The sequence below is a fragment of the Callorhinus ursinus genome, unplaced genomic scaffold (assembly GCF_003265705.2).
Source record: "Callorhinus ursinus isolate GAN/ISIS: 27379988/994484 unplaced genomic scaffold, GSC_fseal_2.0 scaffold9, whole genome shotgun sequence".
Lineage (NCBI taxonomy): Eukaryota > Metazoa > Chordata > Mammalia > Carnivora > Otariidae > Callorhinus > Callorhinus ursinus.
Window position 1 is genome coordinate 2915798 of NW_027397071.1, and position 26568 is coordinate 2942365.

A 26568-nucleotide genomic window follows, 5' to 3' on the forward strand; every position below is an offset into this window, starting at 1 on the left:
TGCATAGGTTATATACAGTTACCTGATTACTACAGCTCCACCTCTTTCTCCCTACAACTACAGAGGCATAACCTTAAATCAATTTTTAAAAATAAATAAGTAGATCATTACTTGTGAAACCCATAAGGGACCGTGGGGAGGGTCATTGAAAAGATGTGAGTGACTGTCAGTTGACCCATGAGCTAGACCCGGGTGATCAGAGGCTCCTCACCTCCACCCCTGTCCTCGGGATGAGGGTCCCACTTGCCTGTCTCGCTCCCGGAGGCTGCTCTGAGGACATGGCCTTGAGATAATGATGTGGCGTTGAGAACACCTTGCACAGTGTATGTGACCGAACCCAGTGACGGCCCCTAGATAAAATTTTAAGACTGGCAAGGATCTACTCGTCTTCTTGCTGCCCAGGACAAGCCTCATGTATAAGTGTCCTTTGCTCAGAGACTGCCACCCACCCACCTGGAGTGGTCTGCCTCTCCCTGCTCTACAAGGAAGGGGGCACGGTTTCAGACTATAACCAGGGAGCTCCCGGGAGCGTTGCGAACCAACGCTGAGCACAACACTTTAGGTCACACACATTCCTTGGTTGGACACTCAAGGGGAAACCGTCTTTCTACTTCTACCCAGAAGCCTGCTCCTAGCTCCTCTCTCAGTTCCTGTTTTCTCTAAGCACGATCCCCTTCCTGAAGAAGAGACTCAAGCCATCTTCTTTCCCCCAAGCAACCCACGGTAGCATGTGGTCTTTAGAGAACATCATCAAAATACAGAAAAACGAGCCCATCTCTGAACGAGAGATACCCTCATACAGGGGCAGAGACAATTGGTTCTCCATAAAGGTTTGCTGAATCGTTGTAAGGACATCCTATTTCTGTCATTTTCAGAATCCCAGGAATCTGTAGAACTATTTCATCATAAGATATGACCGAGTTTTGTATTTCTGGGGGGAAATGAATTCATGGCTAGAAGTTTGGAGTGAACAAATAAGATCAAGAAACAAACGAAAAAAAAAAGTCAAAAGTAACCCACAGAAGACTCCAGTATGAACCAGATAAATCTATTTCCAAAGACCTATATGAAAACCTGGGAACATAATTCATCTGAACTGGATATGTGTTAGGAGTAAGTCAACTGCGAGTGGAGACAAGTGGATCTCCGTACCTCAGGGACCTCCCCTTACAACCACCCCCCTCAGCCAGGGAGTGAGGGGGTGGGATATTGCCTCTCCCCTGTCTCTGAATCTTTGTATTGCTGTAATGTTGCTCTAAGTTCCCAGAAAATTTTGATTTGCAATACCTCCACATCTTATAATCCATAAGTTAAGCCACAGTGGATATAGTAAGAAGCTGCTAATAAACTGCCACTTCACAATTCAGAGGTGGCTGAATTTTAGTGTTGGGTCAACTAATTCACTTTTCGTTAGGATGCTTCCCAAAGTGCCTTGGAATCTCCTCCCACCTGACAAATGCTAAAGAAATGTGGGCAAGGTCATAATTTTAACTTAAAACATGCAGCTGGGAGACACTGGTTTTCCAAATTATCCAGACATCTTCTTTTTTAAACAAACAAATGCCATTTTATTTCTCAGATGACGTGCATCCTTAACTGGGCAGGAAAGGACCTCTCGTCATCACTGTATACAGCATTAGGTCAACACAAGTGTTTCAGGTTTCTCCTTTCTATCTTGCGTGGACAGTGATAACCTCAGCTTTCAACAGCACCTGGAGCAGTGGGACTCGACCGGGGTGATTTTTCACACCCCTCCCCACACACAGCGGACATCTGAAAATGTTTGGAGACAATTTTAGTTGTCACAATTCAGGGGAGAGAGGAGGGTGCTAATGTTATGGATAGGACCCAGGGATGCTGCTCAACATCCTACAGTGTACAGGATGATCCACCCACAACAAAGAATTACCCAGCCCCAAATGTCAGTCCTAGAAGAGGATCTAGAGAAGGGGGGGGCAGATAAACAAAACCTGTTTGCTTCCTACGGAAAGGCACCATCCTCTGTTTCTCTGGCTGCTGTCTCAGCACAGAGAGTCAGAGCTCAGTTTCAGGCAAACAGGAATTCCTGATGGGGTTATATCTGGTGGGTTCCTTTCCCTTCCTTCTGCGGTACAAATTAGGTTCTGTGAGAGCTGCCTGAGGTCTATCTCAAGCTCTCTTGCTCCGAATTCAGATCTCAGGACCCTGCCTAGTCATAATTCCAATGAAGGCAACGAAAACACGTCCCCTCCATGAAACACACAGAGGCTTCTGAAAGCAGAATGGACCTTTGAAATGAGACCCTGAGGAATAAAGCTTTGATCGAAAAGAATGCTTTGTTCACACACACACCCCCTTTCCATACTTTTCACTTGTTGACGTCTGCCTCCCTGACACTTTGGACCCACCATGACTGTACTACATTTTGTTATAGAAAACTCGATTTTTGAGCTCTGAGCATTCAAGAGAATGATTAAATGCACAATTTCCTATACTGTTGTCTGCCTGGTTTGTCAAAGCAAGTGAGCATAGGGAAGGTGGATAAAAAGCCATGGATCAAGTTCTAAAGATTGGCACCTAGCACCTAACAGGCCTTCAACGAATGTTTGTTGAATGAAGAGATAAACGAATAGGAGTGGCTGGGCCTGGTTTCTGAAGGAAATTCCTTAGGCTTTGCCAAGCCTGCCATGTGTCCATCTGGGAAAGGTCTCAGTGGCTTGAGGCAGATAACATTTGGGAGAATACATACAGGTTGACAAACCCATTGCTCTAGTGTCAAAAAATCTGATGTTTACTATTTAGGAATTGTCAAATTCTCAAATCTTAGTGGTGAAGGACCTCAAAATCATCTTGCCTAGTCCTTTCACTTTTCAGATGAAGACCCAGAGGCCCAGGGTGAAGTGTATGTCATGGCCTCAGGTTTATGTGACTTGCCAAAAATTGCACTGATAGTTGGTAAAGGGATAAAAATCTATAGAAAATTTAATTGCCAAAGGGCAAATTCTCAGGGGACTTTCAGAACAACTCTTCCCTGCTGCATTTCCAGCTTGGTCCTGATTGGCCCTTTTACAAGAAGGGACCTCGGACTTTTACAAGAAGGGACCAATGCTGAACCAAATTGAAAAAGCAAACTGTGAGAGCATAAACATTCCCAACCCAGGTTAATTCTTTGGACTGGTCCATGAGCACACAGCAGATGTATTAGACAACAGTATCATATCAGCTAAAGTGAAAGAACCAGAATATAATGCACACCACAAACATTTGGGGAAGCTCAAACCTGGATGCCAAAGGCTAAAAAGTTTGAGAAGTGTTACGTATTTGACCGAACAAGTCAAATTTCAAGGTGAAGTATCAGCTCCCAGCTATCCCCAGGTTGTGTGAAGATTTGTTTTCAGTGCACAGTGACCTCAATCTGTGCATTATTAATCGGGGGAAAGGGTGCACACAGTTCACTATTGCATAATAAGGCTTCTGCTTGATGGCATCTGTGGGATGCTTCGGTTCTGTGGATGAAACGGAATTCCCAATCTCCCTCCGGCTGGTGAAGCCTCCACACATCCAACCGGCTGTTCTAATTCAGACTGTCTTACCATGTGCCTGAGCTCCTGCTCCTTCTGACTTTGTTCTATTTCCTCCTTCATGTCAGTCATCTCCAGGAGTTTCAGTATGAAAACCATGAGTGAGAATTAACTGTCACAAAAACAGCCTTAGCTCTGCTCTCTCCTGTCTTTTTTTAAATTCTACCTACCCTCCAGCAAAAATTCTTTCCCCATGAAGCTGTTTCTGAGTTCTACATAACATGATTTTACTGTCTTTGGTCTATGCATGCAATTTAGCATGGTTTTCACTGCTGTGTACTTGGACTCCCTTGAAGATGATGACAAAATAAGGATGGGGGTCCAGGTAGGCAGCCCTTGGAAGTCTACTCTTAGAAGAGGGTCAAGCAAATACACCCAGGAAGCCTTGTTTCCTGATGGCGTTTGCTGGGACAAAGCAGTTAAATCGCAGCCTAGAAGGGGGCTCTGCACTTACCACTACAGGAGCCCCTGTGTCTACTGAAAGGTCTGGCTCCCCCAGAAAATGATATGTCTGTGGCTTCTCAAAGTCATAACTTGACCGTCAGCATTACCTTGTCTCTTCAGTTCAAATCTAACCGTCCTGCCTAAGGAGTGTCCTTAGCATTTTCAATCAGAAGATCCCTTACCCAAAACTCTAAACAACATTTCAAATAAGAACTTTATGAATACCTTGGTCCTATCTCCCTTCTTTAGAAGAAGCCAAAAGTGATGCTCAGTTAACCTAGCCTGTGAGCAGTTCATAGCAGAGTGACAGAATTTCCTTTCTCTTTGCCCTCTGTGTTTGCAGTTACCAAATGTTATTTGTAACTACTCATGTGTCATTCTAGAGAGAACAATTTGGGTTTTGACAGACACAATTCCAGGACCTTATGGTACTTAATATGACTTTGATGAGTTGGTTCAGGTAGCCATAGAGGACTCCAGTGGTGGGTCCAGGCCTCACACCTAGGGTAGGTGAGACTAGAAGTATGACAGGGTTACAGCATACAGATAACAGCTTCTTTCGAGAGGCACTGGTGCCCCAGAAGAAGCCAAGCCACAGCCTGCTAAATGAGGATCTAGGAGAAAAATAATAATTGTCTTCAGTTTCCTCCCCCTTCCCTTTTATCCATTTTCTCCCACATGGCCCAGTCAACCCTCCTCTAGGCCCTGAATACTCTCTGTATTTCCACCATTCTTTCTATTAACTGCCCCACCTCCCACTGCCCAAGAAAGAAAATGCTTCCTGGCACCTAGCTACACATGAGAAGGTAATTTATGGACTACCTTTTTCATTAGCTTAATGTCTTGCCCTCCCATGAAGGCAAGTCCTTACTTTATTGAAATCAAGCCGTGAGTGAAAATATCAAACAAAAATATTAAACTACTGAGAGCTACTTGGGATATCAAAGTGTAGACCAGTGATTCTCAGCAGGGAAGTCTGGGGGCAGGGGGTGGGTTTTTGTTTTTGTTTTTTTTAACAATACAGACATCACTACCTCCTTCACATCACTGCAGTGAAGAATCACTGTGTGACATGACACGGATTTGAAGAGAATATGTTACCTTTATACACAGGAGACTATTGTGGAAGTCTTGAGGTCAACTGAGGCAAATAGCTACCTTTAGAGCAGGAAAGGAAATCGAGCGCCTCCCATGTGTCAAATGTCAGACGAGGTCTTTTTTCTCATTCAACCTTTATCCTATACGGCGGGTATCACCTTGCCCCATCACCACCACCATCACCATCACCATCACCATCACCATCACCACCACCATCACCATCACCATCACCATCACCACCACCATCACCATCACCATCACCATCACCATCACCACCACCACCACCATCACCATCACCATTTTACAGAGGAGAAAACAGGTCCTGAGAGGTTAAGTAACTTATTTAAGATCACACAGCCAACAGGTTGAACCAGAATTCAAGCTCAAATCTATCATAACGACCCATACTATTTCTGAAAGAGCCTGGTCGTGTGTAAAAGCGCTATCAGAGGCTTAAAATATTACATAAATATTGGCCATCATGTAATTATATGTATTAAAATACGAGGAGTCCTTGGGAGAGTTCAGCTTCGTTGCTCCTACAGGTTTGCAGCTATCTGTGAGGACGGCTCTTCTCCCTAGAGGAGACTGCAATACTGCCTCAGTTACACTTGGGGCCATTTCCCACCGCAGCCTCTCCCTGCGTCCCCGAGGGGCTGCCAGTGGAATCGCAAGCCTCTCCCACCGGCTCTGGCAACACCACCTTGTTGTGTTCCCAACAGTCGTTCTGGGACTACCTCTGAGACTTCAGAAGAGGACTGTGATCTGCTGAAGTGAAGTCTTTTCCAGTTGATCCAAAATGTCTTCTGAGACCAGTTTATACGGTCATTCTTGTCCAGCCTCAAGTACACCTGGAAAGAACACATTTAATTACTGTAACTTCTCCCCTGGATCCACTAATGTTGAGCGCTGGATCACACATGACCCCTTCTCCTCTGTCATGACCAACCGTACTGCTTCTATGTAATCAAATCTATCAGCTTTTCTACTTTTGTTTCTTCTTTTAGTACTTCTGTTTATGTATGTTTAAATATAAACTTCTGCACCCCTGGATTAGGTCAAGCTATTCATCTTTACATTATAATATTTCCATGTTTCTTTTTTAACATTTAAAACTTTACTCCAGGGGCTCCTGGGTGGCTCAGTCGGTTAAGCGTCTGCCTTCGGCTCAGGTCATGATCCCAGGGTCCTGGGATCGAGTCCCTCGTGGGGCTCCCTGCTCAGCGAGAAGCCTGCCTCTCCCTCTCCCACTCCCCCTGCCACTCCCTGTGCTTGTGCTCATTCTCTCTGTGTCAATAAATAAGTAAATAAGGGGCGCCTGGGTGGCTCAGTTGGTTAAGCGACTGCCTTCGGCTCAGGTCATGATCCTGGAGTCCTGGAATCAAGTCCCGCATTGGGCTCCCTGCTCAGCGGGGAGTCTGCTTCTCCCTCTGACCCTCTCCCCTCTCATGCTCTCTCTCTATCTCATTCTCTCTCTCAAATAAATAAATAAAATCTTTTAAATAAATAAATAAATAAATAAATAAATAAATAAATATTTTTTAAAAATAAATAAATAAAACTTTACTCCATCCTAATTTTTGGTATAACCTGCGAGCTAAGGGAGTTAACCACTGTTTTTTCAAATTATTCTCCAATACTATTTATGAATTAATCCTTACCTCCACTAACTTTTTCAAATATTACATTGCATGTTTCTATATATACTTGTGTCTGTTCCTGAACTTTTGATAACCTTTGAGACCTACCATTTTAACAAGTCCATACAGGAAAGGAAAAAGAATAGTCATATGCAAATACAGCTTTCCCAGCTATTCCCTGGAGATGGGTAAGAAAGAGACCAAAACGGGGGGGGGGGGGGGGGGGGAATCAGAAATGAATAGTGAATGATCAGAAGGGACTTGTCAGTTCAATAAATAAACCCTTGTAAGAATTTGCCCTGGTGTAAAGGAAGGTGTTACTATTCTCCCTTAATGTAGTGAGCAAGGAGGAAGCATAATCAGGATAGAGATACACCTATCAGAAAAATGCTTGGCTCCATTTAATTCCTCTCCCCACCTCACCCATTTATGAGCCAAAGTATTCTACTTACTTAACCTACCTTCAGGGTCAGGCCTGAGCATAGTCTGAACAGAGTTCCTGCTGTGGGCAAAAATTATATTGGGAGTCCCTGTCTCAATAGGACCTACTCCATTTGGTAACTGCAACTATTAAAGAGATAATTCACGAAAAGCAGTTACTACATTGCCTGGCTGTATGAGTTTGCTAAAAAACTGACATAACAAAATACCACAGACTTGGGGGCTTACACAACAGAAATTAATTTCCTCACAGTTCTGAAGGCTGGCAATCCAAGATCAAAGTGTCAGCAGCTTTCAGTTCTCCTGAGGCCTATCTTCATGGCTTGCAGATGGCACCTTCTCGCTGTGTGAAAAGGCACTAGCCTTTTCTCAGTACGTGTGCATCCCTGGTGTCTCTCCCTCTTCTTATAAGGACCAGTCATACTGGGTTAGGGCCCATTCATACGACTTCATTTAACCCTAATTATCTCTTTAAAGGCCCTATCTCCAAAGAGTCACATGCCGAGGTATACTGGGGGTTAGGACTTCAATGTATGAACTGGGGGGAGGGTACGCAATTCACACAATAACACTGGCATATATGAAGGAGCTAATAAAAACAAGCTATTCTTAAGCACATGTGTTGGGCAAGGCAAATAAACATCGATGCAACCGTAACAGGAAACAGATAAACAACCTCGCTTTTTCCTCCTTTCTGACCAAGAATAGATGTCCAACGCTTGAAACAGCTGGGACACAACAGAAAGCCCGGTCCAAATAGCTACCTATTCCAACCAGGTCAGAGGATACTTAAAGGCTAGAGCACAATGGCTCAGCAGGTGGATGCTGCTAAGAGAACTGAATTGGCTAATGGCCTCCCCAAAACCATAGGTTACTATTTTAAATGTTACAAAAGACCATAGAGCATGAAAAGATGAAAAATAAAACCAGTGTGGGTCCAGCCTTCAAAGGAGGAGAACTGAGTGATAGGGGCAGTTTGGCTGCATGAGACTAAACTAAGCTGCTGAGTACTAAGCTGTCTGGGGGCTAGGGGGAGATCACAATCTTTTCTGTCCTGGGGCTCTCAGGACAGAAAATAGCCTTTTCCTTTTTTCTCTCCTTTTCACTAAAATCCTTTTTGCAGTCCTTGAAGATGGAAAATGGCTGTGTGCTGGCCAAAATCACGCAGAAGGGACACAAACACACTTATCCTTAGTGCTACATAATGTAAACGTAAAAGAGGGCTTATTTGGGGAAAAACCTCCCAAGCAGATTTTTTTTTTCATTTGTTTGTATTTGTTACAACTTTTTAAAGCAGAACGTGACTTGAGCACTACATTTCCACTCACAGAACTTGCTGAGTTACTTTTTGAACAGCTTTACAACATGCCTAAATAGGCTTAGAATTTCGCTACTCTAAACAACGCTCTTCTTTGGAAAACAAGCCCTATACGTAGTTACTCCCATCCAGTTGGTTCAGTTTAACTACTAGTTTCTAGAGGCCTGGTACATGCAGTTGATAACTACAGGGGATAGAAGATTTAAAAAGTAGATCCTAGACGGTGAGAGTCGTTTTAACCAATAGTTCTCTTTTAAACATCAAGGTATAGCTCAGAACACTTCAGTGACAAAAAAAAAAATTTGGTCTTACTAAGGAATCCGCTTGGTAGCTAAACGCTTTAGAGCACACGGTTCACGTTAGGTTACATACACCTCACAACAAATGTTACCTTGTCCAGTTACAAGGAGCCAGCATGGAACCGGGGAAGAAAAACTAGCTGGGCTTTAGGTCCTACATGTCACAGTAGCACACTCCGAAAAGAAAGAAATCTTATCTTCCCCTTAAGTAGTTACTGTCATGCCATACAGATTCTTAAAATGTTAACAAAAATAAAGAAAAACATCCTTGAAAATATATTATCAGAGGGAATGAAGATAAAGTATCGAATACATGTACAAGTAATGCTCAGCGGCGCTTAATCGACTTCCTCCACGCGGGACGTGTCATCGTCGCCCTCAAGGGGCGGCATCTCTTCGCTCACCGCGGCACTGCTGTCGTCGGCCGTGGGGTCGTCTCCGTCAATACCGAGCCCGAGCTTGATCATCCTGTAGATCCGGTTAGCATGTGTCTGGGGATCTTCCAGACTGAAGCCAGAGGACAGGAGAGCAGTTTCGTAAAGCAGGATGACCAGATCTTTCACAGACTTGTCGTTCTTGTCGGCCTCTGCCTTCCGCCGTAAGGTCTCCGTGATGGAGTGGTCGGGGTTTATCTCCAGGTGCTTCTTCGCGGCCATGTAGCCCATGGTGGAGTTGTCTCTCAAGGCCTGGGCCTTCATGATCCTCTCCATATTTGCCGTCCAGCCGTATGTGCTTGTGACAGTGCAGCACGGGGAGGTCACCAATCGGTTTGACACGACCACCTTTTCTACTTTTTTCTCCAAGATGTCCTTCATGATCTTGCCCAGGTTTTCAAACTTTGTTTTTTTTCTCTTCCTCTTTCTTTTTCTCTTCTTCGTCTTCTGGAAGTTCCGAGCCCTCTTTGGTAACAGACACTAACGTCTTCCCCTCAAATTCCTTCAGCTGTTGGACACAGTACTCATCGATGGGCTCAATCACATAGATCACTTCCAAGCCATGCTTCCGAAGACGCTCCACGAAGGCCGAGTTTGCTACCGGATCCTTGGTCTCACCTGTGATGTAATAGATGTGTTTCTGGTTTTCCTTCATTCTGGTGCAATAGTCCTTGAGGGAAACCATCTCATCGCCAGAAGCAGACGTGTAGTATCATAACAGCTCGGAGAGCTTCTTTCGATTCTGAAGAGTCTTCATGTATTCCCAGCTTGATGTTTTTCGAAAACTGCTCATAAAACTTCTTGTAGTTCTCTTTGTCTTCAGCCAGTTCGGTGAAGAGTTCCAAGCACTTTTTGACCAAGTTCTTTCTGATAACTTTTAAAATTTTGCTTTGCTGAAGCATCTCACGGGAAATACTTAGAGGAAGATCCTCAGAGTCCACCACACCTCTAATGAAATTCAGGTACTCGGGAATTAGCTCCTCGCAGTTATCCATGATGAAAACTCTGCGAACATACAACTTAATGTTGTTCTTTTTCTTCCTGTTCTCGAATAGGTCAGAGGGAGCGCGTCTTGGCACAAAGAGAAGAGCTCTGAACTCCAACTGTCCTTCCACTGAAAAATGCTTCACTGCCAAGTGATCTTCCCAGTCATTGGTCAAGCTCTTATAAAATTCTCCATACTCTTCGTTGGTGATGTCGTCAGGGTTTCTAGTCCAAATAGGCTTCGTCTTGTTCAGTTCTTCCTGATCGATGTACTTCTCCTTGATCTTCTTCCTCCTCTTCTCGTCCCCGTCCCTCTCCTCCCCCTCCTCCTCCTCCGAGCCGACGTCTTCTATCTCAGTCTTGTCATCGGGCTCCTTCTCTTCCTCTTCTCTTTCCTCCTCCTTCTCTTCCTTTACTTTAGCCTCATCATCACTGACCTCTTTGTCGTGTTCCTTCACCACAAAGAGAGTAATGGGATAGCCAATAAACTGGGAGTGCTTCTTCACAATCTCTTTTATTCTCCTTTCCTCCAAGTACTCTGTCTGGTCTTCTTTCAGATGCAGGATAACCTTTGTTCCCCGACCCATAGGTTCACCTGTATCAGTCCTAACTGTGAACGATCCTCCTGCAGAAGACTCCCAGGCATACTGCTCATCACCGTTATGCTTGGTGATCACCGTCACTTTCTTGGCAACCAAGTAGGCAGAATAGAACCCAACACCAAACTGGCCAATCATAGAAATGTCTGCATCAGCCTGCAAAGCTTCCATGAATGCTTTGGTCCCAGACTTGGTGATAGTACCAAGGTTATTGATCAAATCGGCCTTGGTCATGCCAATGCCGGTATCCACGACGGTGAGGGTTCGATCTTGCTTGTCGGAATGAGGTTAATGTGCAGCTCTTTCCCAGAGTCTAGCTTACTGGGATCGGTCAAGCTCTCATATCTGATTTTGTCCAAAGCGTCCAACGAGTTGGAAATCAGCTCCCTGAGAAAGATCTCCTTATTCGAGTAGAAGGTGTTAATGATCAGGGACATCAACTGGGCGATCTCTGCCTGGAAGGCGAACGTCTCCACCTCCTCCTCCTCCATCGGCTGGTCTTGGGTCTGGGTTTCCTTGGGCATCTTGGCTAAAGGACCGCACAGGCTCTGCGACGACGCAGCACCGGGACGCAGAAGCAACTTCCCAAGCAGATTTGAAGGAGCAGGGCGAGCCTCTGCACTTCTGGAAAAGTGGCATGCTTAGGCAGGACATAGCTGCGCTAGACCTAGCAAAGGGAGAGAGAGTGTTAAGCTGACTCCACATAGAGTGCAGAGCCTGACATGTGGCTCGATCTCAGGACCCTGAGGTCACGACCCGAGCCAGAACCAAGGGTCAGCTGCTTAACCAACTGCGCCACCCAGGTGCCCCTGCAGGAGCCAGTATTAGGTCATTCTCCGCCCAAGGGCTTTCAGGGCCCTCCAGATGCACATCTACTCAGTCAAGGAAAAGGAATATGTACCAGCCATTGTAGGGAGGGCAATCCCCGCTACATATAGATATCACCGGACTACTGGTCAGGTGAAATGGCAGCACCGAGTGGGACTGATTTTCTTTAAGAGCTCTTATATAGGTGTGGCCACACATAGGTGTGGTCTTTAAGAGCCAGGACTCTGCAGGACTCTGCAGGACTCTTATTTTTTGCATTAGGGCCCAAATTGTGATTTAAAAACAAACCACAAAAACAAACAAACAAACAAACAAACAAACAAAAAACAACAAGAAAACCCTCTGGAGTTACACTGATAGAAAGGGCCGTGAACATGGGATCTCTAAATTTCTTTGTGTCATCTGAAGACCACCAACCGTCTTTTATCCCCAGGGCACAGACAGCCCTCTGAGTTCACTGAGGGATGAAGTCTTTTCCTTTGACTTTCCTCTCTGCTTCATGTGCTCAGTTGCTCCCTGGATGAATGGTGGTCCAAATTTTATCATTAACACTATGAAAATAGTAAAAATGTCTCAAACATCTATTGTAGAGCAGATGTAATTTACACCAAAGGAAGAAGGTCACTTTAGTCAAAAGATTGCAGACATTTTTGGTAGTTACCAAACAAAAATCTCATGATTCTCAAATTTTTATCTCCAGCCTTCATCACCCTCTCCCAGTCCAGACATGTTCCCAACTACTGACCAGGCACCTCCAACCGAAGCTACCTTATTCTAAACACATCCAAAACAAGCTCATTTTTCTGAGTTATACTATCTACTTAAGTCATCCACGTTAGAGCTTCCAGTCTTTGAAAGCTTTGATCCCAACTCCTAATTAATTGGTCATCAATTTTTATCAATTATACTGCCAAAATGCCTCTATATCCTTGTTCCACTGTTCTTTATCCTTACTGTTCCTTAGTTCCGTATTTTCTCTCAAGTGAACAATTGCCCAACCTCTAATCTTTCTGCCTCCAGTTCCATTTTGATTTTTGATCTGAGAACCATCCCTCTGAGACATGGTGGATGGGAATACAAGCTTGACCTCTCCTGAACAGGAGGGAAAAAGCACTAATTCCTTAGGTCCAACTCACAATAGAAGAGTGACAGAGCTGAGAAACAGAGGAACAAGTCTTTCCCCGTCAATGTGGCATGATGCTGTGGTTTGATCCAATGATTGTGGCAGAGTTCTACGCATTTTCTTGAGAGGAGACGGGAAGGAGATGTTCTTGATGGAAGATGGGAAGACAGAGGGAAAATGGCTACTCAAGTGGGGGGGTTAAATTAGCCAAGAATCTATTAGGACTCAAGATAGGTGACCCTTAGTTTTCCTTGAGTAATATGCAAAAGAACTTGGGTATGTACACACTCCAAAAATTACAGGCAAATTTTAATTTTTGGAGAAAACAATTACTCCTCAATCTACCACCCTGATAATGACCACCATGTCTGTACATACCCTTCTAGCCTTTTCCCACTGCATACATATTTTACATAGCTGCAATCACAGCCTTTGTCTTGGGTAAATATACAGAATTATATACCTAAAGATGTGCTAAGTTAGAAAAACAATGGACCTGCGGCGCCTGGCTGGCTCAGTTGGAAGAGCATGCCACTCTTGATCTCAGGGTCGTGAGTTCAAGCCCCACGCTGGGTTTAGAGATTACTAAAATCAATAAACCTAAAAAAAAAAAAAAAAAAGGAAAGCAATTGACATTACCTAATCTCATGCATTTCACTTGAGGACTTTTCAATCTGGTGTATATCATTCATTAGAGAGTAGCTCCTAATGGTGAAGGGTGACGTTGGAGCCTGGTTGTACCTACACAATTTTACACAAAAGGAAGGGTGCCGAATTTGGTAAAGTTCTAGCCATTTAATATCAGTGGACCTCGGATATGGGGAAGATGCCTAAAGTCTAGGAAATAAACAAGAGGATCTCTTACCTTCATAGCACACTCTGGCTTTTACTAGCAGCATCCTTAAAATGGGGCTAATAATACCTGCTTTCCAGGGCTTTTGTGAGGAATAAAGTATGTGAAATTACATTGTAAACCATTAAAAAATGACACAAATTTAAGGAAAAACTATTAGTATCACTCCTAAGTCTGTATCTCTCATTAAACTCCAAATTCCTTAAGAAACAACACCCTTGGGGCGCCTGGGTGGCTCAGTCGTTAAGCGTCTGCCTTTGGCTCAGGTCATGATCCCAGTGTCCTGGGATCGAGCCCCGCATCAGGCTCCCTGCTCGGCGGGAAGCCTGCTTCTCTCTCTCCTACTCCCACTGCTTCTGTTCCCTTTCTTGCTGTGTCTCTCTCTCTGTCAAATAAATAAATAAAATCTTTAAAAAAAAAAAAAAGAAACAACACCCTTACTTCCTAGCTTTGTATCTCCCCACTCCACCCCCCAGAATGCTATAATATAGAAGCAGAAACCGAGCTCTTCTGGAGCCAAGAGAAACAATTTTTCCCAGAATTGTCAGGGGCATCTCACCAAGAGTTTTACAGGGGTAATAATAGGGATCTGGGAGCTATTTTTAATATTTATAAAAGTCTAACCTGATATTATACTGTTATCAGCAGTAAAGCTTTACAAGCTAAACAAAACATCAGTGTTTTCCCTAATTTTTCTTGTTTTCCCTTGTAAATGGAATTATATAAAACAAATATGCATCTCATAGAAAAATTAATTGTTGCTTTATTTAATAAATATTGTGTGAGGCCCTGTGGTAACTGCCAAGGAAAAAAAGATGAATAAAAGAAGTCATAATCCTTGCCTTTATGGAACTCACAATCCAGTGAGGACAGACAATTTCAATGTGCAGGTATAATGTTATATGACAAGGGCAATAATAAGGACAATCACAATAAAGGGAATATAGGCAGGACTGTTAACCTAGCCTTAAGTGGGGCTGGGTGGTCACAAAAGGCTTCCTGGAGGAAGTAAAACCTGAAAAGACTTCTGGGAGTTATCCAGGCAAAGGCTGGGTATAAAAGAAGAAAAGGAGGCCGCACAATATGTCCGGGCAGAGGGAGCAATATATGCCCAAGATTCAAGGTGACAGAAAACACGTCACCAAGAAATTATAGTTCAATAGGGCCCCAGTGTAGAATCAGGGTGTAGGAGTGGATAAACAGAAGGGTGGCATTTTACCCCTAATTTTATTTTGGAAAATTTTCAAACCTGGAAAGCACTTGGAAAAATAGTGTAATGAATATCTATATTCTTTGACCTAAATAATCCAGGGAGTGGCGGGGAGGGTTGGTGGGGAGAGGAAGAGATAGAATGAATGAATGAATGAATGAATGAGGCAAAATGTTAATAATTGGTGATCAACTGATGGTAGAGATTTCTAACACTCTTCTGATGCTCCCTCTGCCCCAGTCTGTAAATGTAAATCTTTCTACGGCTTCCCTCTATTTTTTTCTCCTCTCCCTCCTTGGGAAACTTTGAAGATTAACTGGTCATAAAAACATTCTGCTGTCATGTGAGGTGACTGTTACTGTCCTTTCTGGTCTGTGTTACTTTTAGGCTCTCTCTTAAAGCTGCAGGAATTTCTTGTCCAGATAAACCAGTATTTCTCTGTGTTTCATAACCAAGCCCCTAAAGAATATTTTCAGACCTTTTTTTCTTAATTGCCTCTTCGGGAAACTTTAATATGCAGATATACTGTATATTTGGCTTTGTAATGTATGTGTGTGTGTGTTATATACATATGTATTATACATATTATGTATAAGTAATATATATGCTTTATACTTAAAAGAGTAAAATTTGGGGGGCACTCAGGTGGCTCAGTTGGTTAAGTGTCTGGCAAGTGTCTTGGTTTGGGCTCAGGTCATGATCTCAGGGTCTCGAGATTGAGCCCTGCGTTGGGCTCTGTGCTCGATAGTGAGTCTGCTTGAGATTCTCTTTCTCCCTGTGCCCCTGTCCCAGCCCTCCCCCGCTCTCTCTTTCTAAGATAAATAAACAAACCTTAAAAAAAAAAACAAAAAGGGGCGCCTGGGTGGCTCAGTTGGTTAAGCGACTGCCTTCGGCTCAGGTCATGATCCAGGAGTCCCGGGATCGAGTCCCACATCGGGCTCCCTGCTCGTGGAGAGTCTGCTTCTCCCTCTGACCCTCCCCCCTCTCATGTGCTTTCTCTCTCTCTCTCTCATTCTCTCTGTCTCAAATAAATAAATTTTTAAAAACTTTAAAATAATAAATAAATAAATAAATAAATAAAGGAGTAAGATTTTCGTACTCTGAGAACCAATTTTTGCCCACTTATGGGCAATATCACTCCCACTGAGAAAGCATGAGATAAACTGATCTAACATAAAGAGGAATAAATCAGATTATAATAGAATGAACTCCCATTCCAACTAGTTTTTATAAACAATATTAATGTATTAGTCACTTATATAAAGTAAAGTAAGACAAATTCAAAGATTTCTCACAAAAATAAGTTAATTACTAAGGCTTTGTGTCAGATCTTCTACAAAAAACTTTTTATTACAAGCCACTCGGCCACAGACACCATATGTACTATGCTCCAGTGAACTTAGTACAGTGATAAAGGACTTAATTCGCCAACTGCCACCTTCCTGACAAAATGAATACCGTAAGTCTCTGTTGGGAAAGGGAGGGGAGGACCATGGCAATCTCACGTAGCTTGGGGGCAACAGAGAGGAACCAACCCAAAGCAGACAAGTCCTAGAGAAGGAGAATGCTCTTTATAGGAGGCAGCAAAACTTAGGCAGGTGTTGGAATGAGAAGTTTGTTTTGAAGGTAAACTACCAACAACATCATTTTACCAAGGTCTACAGCAGTGCTGTTCAGTAGGAATTTAATGTAAGCAGTGTATACAATTTTATTTTAGAAGCCACATTACAAAAGTAAAAAGGAACGAGTAACAATAATTGTAATAATAGATTTTATTTAATAGATTTGTATTAAAATATTATCACTCTTAGATAAATAAACTGTAGTAGATTCATATATTGGAAGAGCATCCAGTGCAAAAAAGAAATAAGCTATCGAACCATGAAAAAATGTGAAGGAACCTTAAATGTCTATTACTAAGTGAAAGGAGCCAATCTGAAAAGGCTACATACTGTATGATTCCAGTGATATGACCTTCTGGAAAGGACAAGATGATAGACAATAAAAAGACCAGGGGTCGGGGCGCCTGGGTGGCTCAGTTGGTTAAGTGACTGCCTTCGGCTCAGGTCATGATCCTGGAGTCCCGGGATCGAGTCCCACATCGGGCTCCCTGCTCAGCGGGGAGTCTGCTTCTCCCTCTGACCCTCTTCCCTCTCATGCTCTCTATCTCTCATTCTCTCTCTCTCTCAAATAAATAAATAAATAAATAAATAAATAAATAAAATCTTAAAAAAAAAAAAAAGACCAGGGGTTGCCAGGAGTTTGAGGAGAGGAAAAGGTGAGTAAGTAAAGCACTGGGGATTTTTAGGACAGTGAAACTACTCTGTGGGATACTATAATGATGGATACGTGTCATTATACATTTGTCAAAACCTATAGAATGTACAACACCAAGAGTGACCCTTAATGAAGACTATGGGTGATAATGACGTATCAATATCGGTTCAGTTATACCAAATGTAACTCCCTGGTGCAGGATGTTGATGGTAGGGAGGCTGTGCCTGTGTGAGGAGAGGGGACATATGGGAACCCTCTGCACTTTTTGCTCAGTTTTTTTTTAATAATGAAATTTTTTTTAAGTTTTAGATTATTGTTTTTCTAGAGGTTTAGTCTTTTTTTTAAAGACTTTATTTATTTATTTGTCCGAGAGAAAGAGGAAGAGAGCGAGCACAAGCAGGGGGAGCGGCAGGCAGAGGGAGAAGCAGGCTCCCCGCTGAGCAGGGAGCCCGATGCGGGGCTCGATCCCAGGACCCTGGGATCACGACCTGAGCTGAAGGTAGACACTTAACTGACTGAGCCACCCAGGTGTCCTTCTGCTCAATTTTGATGTGAATCTAAAACTACTCTAAAAAGTAAAGTCTGTATTTTAAAATATATATTTATAATATCTATCATTTTCAACATGCAATCAATATAAAACATTATTAATGAGATATTTCACCTTCCTTTTTGCATTACAAATCTTTTAAAACCCGCATGTATTTTACACTTACACCATTTCTAATTTGGATTAACCACATTTCAAGCGCTCAAAAGCCACATGTTGGACAGCTCAAGTCTAGAGCAGTGGCAGCACCAAGCCACCCTGGATTCTTACATGATGCTTACATTGGCTATGCAAATACAGCTTCCCATCAAGCCTCTGAATCCTCTGTCCACCCTGATTGCCGACTGTGGCCTCTCAGCTCCTCTCATATAAACATTTAGGAGCGAGCCCTTTCCCCAGTCTAGCCCTCCAGATAGTCTCACTCCAGAGAGTTTCCTGATGGGACTCTGGCTAAAAGAGAGGCACTGAATACTGAAGAATATAAGGCATTTATCACACCAGAGTTTCCTGAAAACACCATGTACTCCTCATTAATAAAAAGAGAAAAAGCTTTCAGGTCCTGCATACTGTGCAAAAAAAAAAAAAAGAAGAAGAAGAAGAAGAAGAATTTATTAAAATGCAGTGCAGATTTAAATACTATCTAGAAAATAAGTACTTAAGAAAAAAAGAGTTGCTGTCAATATAGAAATAAATAACTTGGCTTTGCCTCAGTTGGTGGGGATTATATATATTTCTATGCAACTAGGAACATTATTTATTTATATTTCCTAGCCACATTCCTGGAACTAATGTATAGACTTCTCTATAAACCATGATATATTATAATCTACTCATGCTCTAAATGCTATTACAAAGATGTGGGTGTACTTCGGCTCAGAAAAGTTAGCTGTCATTTGAGTTAGAAAAGGCACTACATTAAATCATAGTCTGCCCTTGTATATTCATCATTTTCAGGTTCTATCACTCAGAGAAGTGAGACAAAAAGGCATTTATTTGCTTACCATTTTGAACAGCTCTTCCAAAAGACGGGAAAAGAAAAAAATCCTGAGGAAAAAACAGTGTGATATAACAGAGGCTGCATACATATACATATTTATAGTCACAGAAATCATTATTAAATGCCCAGCTCCGACCTGAGTCCTTTTTAAAAGGAAGGAGGGAATTTTAAAATAAAACAAATAAAATTGGTATTTATCTGTGTATGGTATTTTTAAAATTAAGACTTCCACATGAAAAGTCAAAATATTTTCATTATAGCTAAACATTTTCAAATAGGTTCTCAATATACTCTTAATATATTAATAATATATATAATCTTATATTAAATTTAATAAAATGACATGATATCTAGGATTTGATGGAAAAATACTCCAACAAATAAAAATGATAATAAAAGTAAAAGTTGAGATAAAAATGACACTGAATGAGAGATACTTGGGAGGTTCATTATACTCTCTCCACTGTGTATAGCTTATACGTAAAATTTTCCAAATAAAAAAGTTCAAACTTGCTGGTAGTAAGTTTTAAAATATGTGGGTGTCTTTGACAAAAGAAACTGTTAACGGGTCATTTCTGATTCAGGGCGTGGCACAGGAGGTTTACTATTTACTTACATTCTTTTAAATTAGTCACATGTTTTTATCAAACATTATTTTCTCAATAAAAATATCTATACACACACACACACACACGCACACGCACACACACACCCACATTGGTGTTTTGTTAAGTGTAGAGCACTCTATACTTCCTGAAGAAACTGGTTATGCATTGAGCTCTGCACCTAATTAGTTGTGGGTCCTTAAGCAAGTTACTTCTGAGCCTTATTAAGTAAGAATAACATCTAAATGAGAAAATACATTGAAAATACCCAGCACAGTGTCTGGCACAATATAGGTGTTTTGATTGTCAGTTTAAACAACATTTAATACATAGGGAGAACTAGATTTACTATGGAAATAGGTCCACCCCTAACATCTGAGGGGCCATGCGCGAAAGGAGAAAAAGAGCCATTTGCCCATATTGTTTTTCTCTTTCCACCCAATACAGGACACCCCTCACAAACCCCATCAAGCTCCACCACCCCCAACAACTGCCCTTTGACCACTTCTAAGGCCGAAGTGGCGGGAGTGGACTGGGGCAAGGTACTTAGTATTCCTTGTCCCCCGGGGTCGGGATGTGACTGGAGAGGGGCCTGAGTAGGTCCTTCCAAACCAAAGAGCCCAGAGCAGGGGACTCAGGTGCCTGGACGAAAAGCTGTACTCATTAGAGACCAGGTGTTATACTGAACCACTCAACAAGAGTAGCAGTCAGAAGACATGGCTTCATGCCCCAATTCTTCCAGAAACTTCATGTGACTTCAGGCCATGTCTTTACTTGGCTGTGCCTCAATTTTCTCATATATCCATCTAATAAATATTTACTGGGCTCCAACTTCGGGCCAGGCAGGCATCTAGATACCATGAATACACAGAGAATACAATAGATAATAGTCCTTGCCTTCAGAGACTTACCATTCTGATAGGAAACAAGCCAAGAAGATATCTGGGGGCAAATGTAGTCCAGACAAAGGGTCTCTTCTAAATCAAAATTTCCATGATTAATCTTGCAAGCTGACATGTTCATTAAATACAAATAACCAAAGAAGCCTAAGGGAAAAAATAGCATAAGTTTAATTATAATGCAGTATTATAGAGTGCAAAACATGTCTTTTTTCTTTTTTGACTTTTTAAAATTTATTTTTTTAAGATTTTATTTATTTAAGAGAGAGAGCACAAGAGCAAGTGAGCGAGCAAGCACAAGTAGGGGAGGGAGGGCAGAGGGAGAAGCAGGCTCCCCACTGAGCAGGGAGCCCACCATGGGGCTCGATCCCAGGACCCTGGGATCACAACCTGAGCTGAAGGCAGATGCTTCACCAACTGAGCCACCCAGAAGCCCCGGTTTTTATTTTTATTTTTATTTTTTTGAGTGTCGTTGACACAATGTTATGTTAGTTTCGGGTACAACGTAGCCATTTGACAAGTTTAACCATCATGCTGTGCTCACTGCAAGTGTAGTTACCATCTGTCACCATACAACACTATTACAATATCATTGACTACATTCCTTATGCTGTGCCTTTTATTCCTGTGACTTATTTCCTCCATGACTGGAAGCCTCTATCTCCGACTCCCCTTCACCCATTTTTTCTATCCCCCCACCCCCCCGACCCTTCTGGCAATCACCAGTTTGTTCTCTGTGTGTACAGGTGTGATTCTGCTTTTTGTTTGTTTATTCATTTAAAACATGCCTTTTATTTGTTTTTTTAAAAGATTTTATTTATTTGTTTGTCAGAGAGAGGAGGGGATGTGGCAGGCAGAGCAGGTAGAGGGAGAAGCAGACCCCCCGCGGAGCAGGGAGCCCGATGCGGAACTCGATCCCAGGACCCTGGGATCACGACCTGAGCCGAAGGCAGACGCTTAACCGACTGAGCCACCCAGGCGTCCCTATCTCATGCCTTTTAATATCTGTTCTCTAATACACCAGTATGAGCATGCCACAACTGCTGCTCTAATTTTTTTTTTTTACTGCTGCTCTAATTTTAATCACAAGAATTATCACCATATGCAGTACAAAATCCAATCTCTAAATGTGCCATTTTCTTTATGTTACTACCCCGTTTATGTATATTTTACGTGGAAGATAAATTTATATAAAAGATAATGTAATCACAAAGCATTTATCCACATTAATTTTTTAGTAAATACGTTAACATATCAGGCGCTTCATGAAGAATTTATGGCAAAAAAGGTTAATAATGAGCTTTATTATTTGACAAACATAAAAAAGGAATTCACAGAAAAAGATGAATAAAATGTGTCATAAAGTACCGTCTAAGAATAGTTTATATTTATGCCAAACCAATTAAGATTGGGTGCAGCTTTCTGACTATACCAGCTCTGGAATGTTCAGGGTCAGGGCAGAGTATCTGGTCAGACAACTAGTGGTCAAGTGAGAAGGGCTAGAAGATCTTAAAGAAGACTGTGGAGAATTCTTTCTGAAAGGGTGGGTAGTTAAGTAATAATGGAACTTATGTGTCATTTAGTTCCAGTCTGACCTGAAAGAAGTTACACAAGCAGAGCTCCAAAGCTCCGATCATTCTCGCCATCTCATCCTACACCTTCTCGAGGTCGAAGAGTTGCCCACTTAACATAAAATATCAGTTCTAAGATAGAAGAAGTGTGCGCGGTCCAAGCTTTCTTAGTATAGCATTTTGTTGCAGCTACTTCCACTAGATGGCACTAAAGACTCTTTTAGGAATCAGGCACTTAAAAAAAAAAAAAGTCTGGGTGGGGCAGTAGAAGAAATGAGGTTACCTAGGCTGGCAGAGGTAGAGCTAAGGGAAGCCCCTACTAGAAGATAGCTTCCAAGAAAGGAGGGATTTTTGCTTGTTCTACACAATGATCTATCCTGGCACACAGTCAAAAGCCCCTGCCCTCATTACTATTCTAGAGGGGGAGCAAGCCACGAAGACATTCTGGGAAAACACATTCCAGGGGCTTAAAGAATAGTTGACGGATAAATGAAGGTCTTGGAAGAGCCACTGAAGATCATGATCAGATTGGAGTTTCAGAAAGATCTCTGACAGGATTATACAGAATGGATTGGAAACAGGGACACCAGTTAGTAATCCAAACAAAGTATAATAAGGACTTGAACTTGACTTGAAAACAAGAATAGTGGGGATGGATGGGAAGGAGTAAATTCAGAGATATGGTGTGGATAATAATGATAACAGTAAAAAGAGCCCCCCATATCAAACACAGGCTAATGCTCTAGAAATACCACCTCCAAATCTTACAACAATCAAGGGAAGATGAAGGTTTTTTTTTTTTTTTAAATAGGGCTGAGGACCATGGAAAATACCAATGTTTAGGAGGTGGGTGGGAGAAGTCATGCTTTCAAGGGGGAAAGAAAAGGAGTGGTTAGAGGGGCAGGAAGTGGAAGGAAATTCAAGAATAGTGTTATGGCAACCAAGGGAGGAGAAAGTTTTGAGCAGAAGCTTGTCAATGTCACAAGCAGGGGTGAGTGGCTGGTTCAGTTGGTAGAGCCACTTGGTGTGACTCTTGATCTCCAGGTTGTGAATTCCAGAATTTCAGTTGTTATCGAACAGAATTTGCTATAGTATTATTTTGTTTTAAGTACGTTCTGTGATCACCGTGGGGCTGGAATTCAGTGAGGTTTAAGGTAGGTGGGCCTAAAGATGATGGGGACACATGTGGGTGCAGATTTAGAATTGAGAGTTGTGACCAAAGCTCAGGGCAGAAAGTGTGGATCTGGGAATCATCTGTGTAAGAGAGCAGGTAGAGAGAGAAATAGGGTATAGAGAGGATGGAGGGGAACCAGTGAGGAAGGAGAGTGTGAGACGCAGCCCAAGAGATCAGAAGGCCAGAAGAGTAGAGCATTTCAGAAGTCAAGTAGGAAGCAAGTCTGAAGGATGAGGAAGTAGGTAACAATAGTGAATGCTAAACAGACTGTATATTGAGAAAAGGCCAGTGACTTGGTCACTGGTAATCTACAAGAGAAAAGCCTCAGTAGAAAGAAGAGTTGGAAGTTAGTTTATGTGAGGGAGGAAAAAAATGGGTGATGATGGTGACGAACACAGAAAGTGGGACTACTCTTTTGAGAAATGTAGGGGTGAGAGTCACAAAAGTCAGTAAGTGGAAAGCCAGCTCAGTCAAGGGAGGATTCGCTTCCCCCTTTAGGACCTGATCATAACTCTTAACAGAAAGAACATGCTGGTCACGGAGTGATTGAAAATGTAGGAGCAGCAAGGTTTTGAAGAGCCAGGAGAGGTTGGAATAAAGAGCAAAGGTGTTGAGGAACAGAAGAAAGGCAGTCAGGATGAGTATGAGAGGAGGTGTGACAAACCATAGATTGGGGGGGGTGTAGAAGGGCAGGGGCAGAGGGAGATCCCCGGCAGCCAGACTTGATCTCACAACCCTGAGATCATGACCTGAGCCAAAATCAAGAGTCAGATGCTTAACCCACTGAGCCACCCAGGCACCTGATAAACTGTAGATTTTTAAGTAGAAAGTGAGGGAGTTCTCCAGATAGCCTTGCTTTTCTCACTCAATTAAAGGCAGTTACCTGCTGAGTATATAAGTGATTAGATGCCTAAGAAGCTAAGAAAGGAAGGGCGCCTGGGTGGCTCAGTTGGTTAAGCGACTGCCTTCGGCTCAGGTCATGATCCTGGAGTCCCTGGATCGAGTCCCGCATCGGGCTCCCTGCTCGGCGGGGAGTGGGCTTCTCCCTCTGACCCTCCCCCCTTCATGTGCTCTCTGTCTCTCATTCTCTCTCTCTCAAATAAATAAATAAAACCTTTCAAAAAAAAAAAAAAGAAGCTAAGAAAGGAAAGGGAGGTTAGGGTGGAATCTTAAACATGGCATCATAAGACAGGAGTTCAAGTCTCAGACGTGTTACCGTGGGCTGCCCACCAGATCTCTCTGAGACTCCGTCTTCCTCATAGAGTTGTTAAAAGATTAAGTGAAATAATGCACATGTAACGTATAAAGCACTTCTTAAACAAGAGAAACTTGGAACACCTACCATGGGAAATGTGATAGAACATGAATAAGAAATGAAGCAAAGCATCACCAAGTGTCAGGTGAAGTTCAGAGCAAGAATATAGAGCAAACACAAGTCTGCACAGTTTTTGCGACTTACTCCAGCATACCAGAGTGTAACAAGCAGATTCTGAGTCAGAGAAGGTGAGGAAAAGAAGGAGAAGCTGAAGAAATCTAGGTAAGGATTATTTTAAGACCTTTGTAGGCATATTTATTTTTGGAAATCACATGTAATTTTTATATAAAAGTGGCATTTGGGGATGCCTGGTGGCTGTCAGTTGGGCGGCCAACTCTTGACTTTGGCTGGGGTCGTGATCTCGGGGTCCTGGGATCGAGCCCCACGTTGGGCTCGGTGCTTGGCACGGAGTCGGCTTGAGGATTCTCTCTCTCTCTCTTTCCCTCTGCCCCTCCCCCTGCTTTGCTCGTGCATGCTCACTCGCTCGCTCTCATAAATAAATCAATCTTAAAAATAAATTTTAAAAAAGCGGCATTTGACTCATTAACATGTTATATTTTGGAAATGGCCAAACACTTCAATTTCTAAAAATTTTTATAGTTTTCCTATTTTAGGGTCAAGTTTTATTTCGTTTGGTGTTTCAGATTTCCCTATTTTTGTAAGCTTAGGCTCCAGGCACTGTGCCTATGGCATGAGATGAGTAATGGAGACATCAATGAAAGAGCTGCTCGTTGGGTCCAAATCAAGTAGGGAAGGTGATAAAACCAGCAGTGAGAGAATCAGGCATACGAGACAGGCTTAAAGCGACCGGAAATCATAAGAACAGTAGAGAGTAAGTGCCGGAGTCCAGCTCCAGCAGGGGAGGGGTCCTGGAAGGAAAGGATGGCCTCGGCGAGCGAGGAGACACGGACACAGGATCAGGTTGCAAGCGTCTCCCTCCCGATAGCCTCGGAGGGACAAATTTTTTTATTCATTAGAATGTTTCTTTGTTTTTCCATTCTTTCACGTGATTTTATTTTTTACATTTTCTCACAAATCATTTCGGATTTAAAAAACAGCATGACCGTGCGAGACAAAGCGTGACCTATAAAGGTTATCAAAAGTTTATTCTTTCTCCAAAGGCAGCTTACCATGTGTGCACCCTATCTTATCAATGTACTTATTCCATTTCTGTATGTTTTCTTCTCTTGTCTTTGCTCCGTAGACACCACGGAGGATCACTCCTCTTAATCCTTTCCCAGAGGCTGTCAGATGATGCCCGCCCCCTTTTTTCCTTTAATCTTATACTATTTGTTCATGTCCTCATCATCAACTCCATTACAAGGAATGGGAGGAGGAGGGGCAAGGAAGTTAATCCTACACCAGGGCCTTGCCTCGAGGGGCATACCAAAGGTGGCCTCCTATGTTGTATACAACGTAGGGAGGTCCCTGTACTGTAGGAATGTCGTGAGATTTTTCTTTCCTAGAATCCTCATGTTTCAGAGGTGCCTGAGGAATCTCATCAATCGGAACTCTTACTGGGCCTGGATCCAACAGCTCCCTTACAGATTGGAGGACCTTGGGTATTTTTACTTCTTGGCCCATCGTCAGCCTTTTTGGAATCAGTTTCATTATGATTGCTTGCATGGGCATAACTGAATTTATAAATCATTTTATCATGAAACCCCAGAATTGATTATAAAGATTGCCACAAATAAAATGAAAGGAAGTGGCAGGAGCCAGCTGTGGAGTCTCCTGATTTTTCAGGATTGTCCCTCATACGTGGACTTTGTCAAACAGCATGAGTAGCTTGGCTCGCGCCAGGTTAAGGAGCTAGAGTGTTACCATTTCTGGAAATTGTAGAGTTATCGGTCCCAGATCCCAGGTGTGGCAAAGCCCCCACAGGGCCGAATCAGGGGACTCCTGGTAAGGGTACTTGGAGGAGGAGACAAAAAAACTGTCCAGGCTGCCTGACGCGTTCATCTGCCCGATCAGTTTGTGAGCCCACAAAGGGTTCATCCCTCTATGACATCCTCCACTCCCACTGTGACCAGTCGCAGGCCCTCCCCCATGACCAAAACGGCGGGACACACGTGCTCCGTTTCTGGTACACAGAACTGTAGAATTCTGGGTGACAAATCCTTAAGCCCTCAGGTCTTCCGCGCCCCTGGCCCCGAAGGGAAACAAGGGCTTCTCCAGCCCCGGCGAACCGCGAGCCGAGCTCCCCCAACGGCCAGCCCTCGGTTCAACAGTCCACCAGACGGGTCCCCGGAACCAGGGCCTCAGAGCCCTTAGTCCCGGGAAACGAAGCTCTCGTAGCCCGTGGCTAGGCCTGGCGGATTCCTGAACTAAAATAAGCTGGGGAGGCCC

At 43.0% G+C, this 26568-nt stretch overlaps 1 protein-coding gene, 1 long non-coding RNA gene and 1 pseudogene across 4 annotated transcripts in view; 1 reads left to right on the plus strand and 2 right to left on the minus strand.

The window, feature by feature from the left end:
- VTCN1 (V-set domain containing T cell activation inhibitor 1) overlaps positions 1–2456 on the plus strand; it is a 54683-nt gene extending 52227 nt beyond the window's left edge. The window contains exon 6 of one of the 2 annotated variants that reach the window (XM_073896073.1): positions 2174–2456. The gene's annotated coding sequence lies outside the window, so the exon portion shown is untranslated. Of the gene's footprint in view, positions 1–1579; positions 1714–2173 lie in introns of those variants that run through there. The other variant, XM_025872527.2, reaches the window with a different exon arrangement.
- On the minus strand, positions 1637–26477 carry LOC112824566 (uncharacterized). 2 transcript variants are annotated; one of them, XR_003208470.2, is made up of 5 exons: positions 26044–26477; positions 20172–20306; positions 18660–18702; positions 5840–5953; positions 1637–1773 (listed from the first exon to the last, which is right to left on the minus strand). It is a non-coding gene; the product is annotated as an uncharacterized lncRNA (long non-coding RNA). The 2 variants fall into 2 exon arrangements; XR_012379300.1 differs by having other exon boundaries at positions 1667–1773; positions 5806–5953.
- LOC112824563 (heat shock protein HSP 90-alpha pseudogene) lies at positions 8434–11405 on the minus strand (annotated as a pseudogene).
- Positions 26478–26568: the final 91 nt, after the last annotated feature.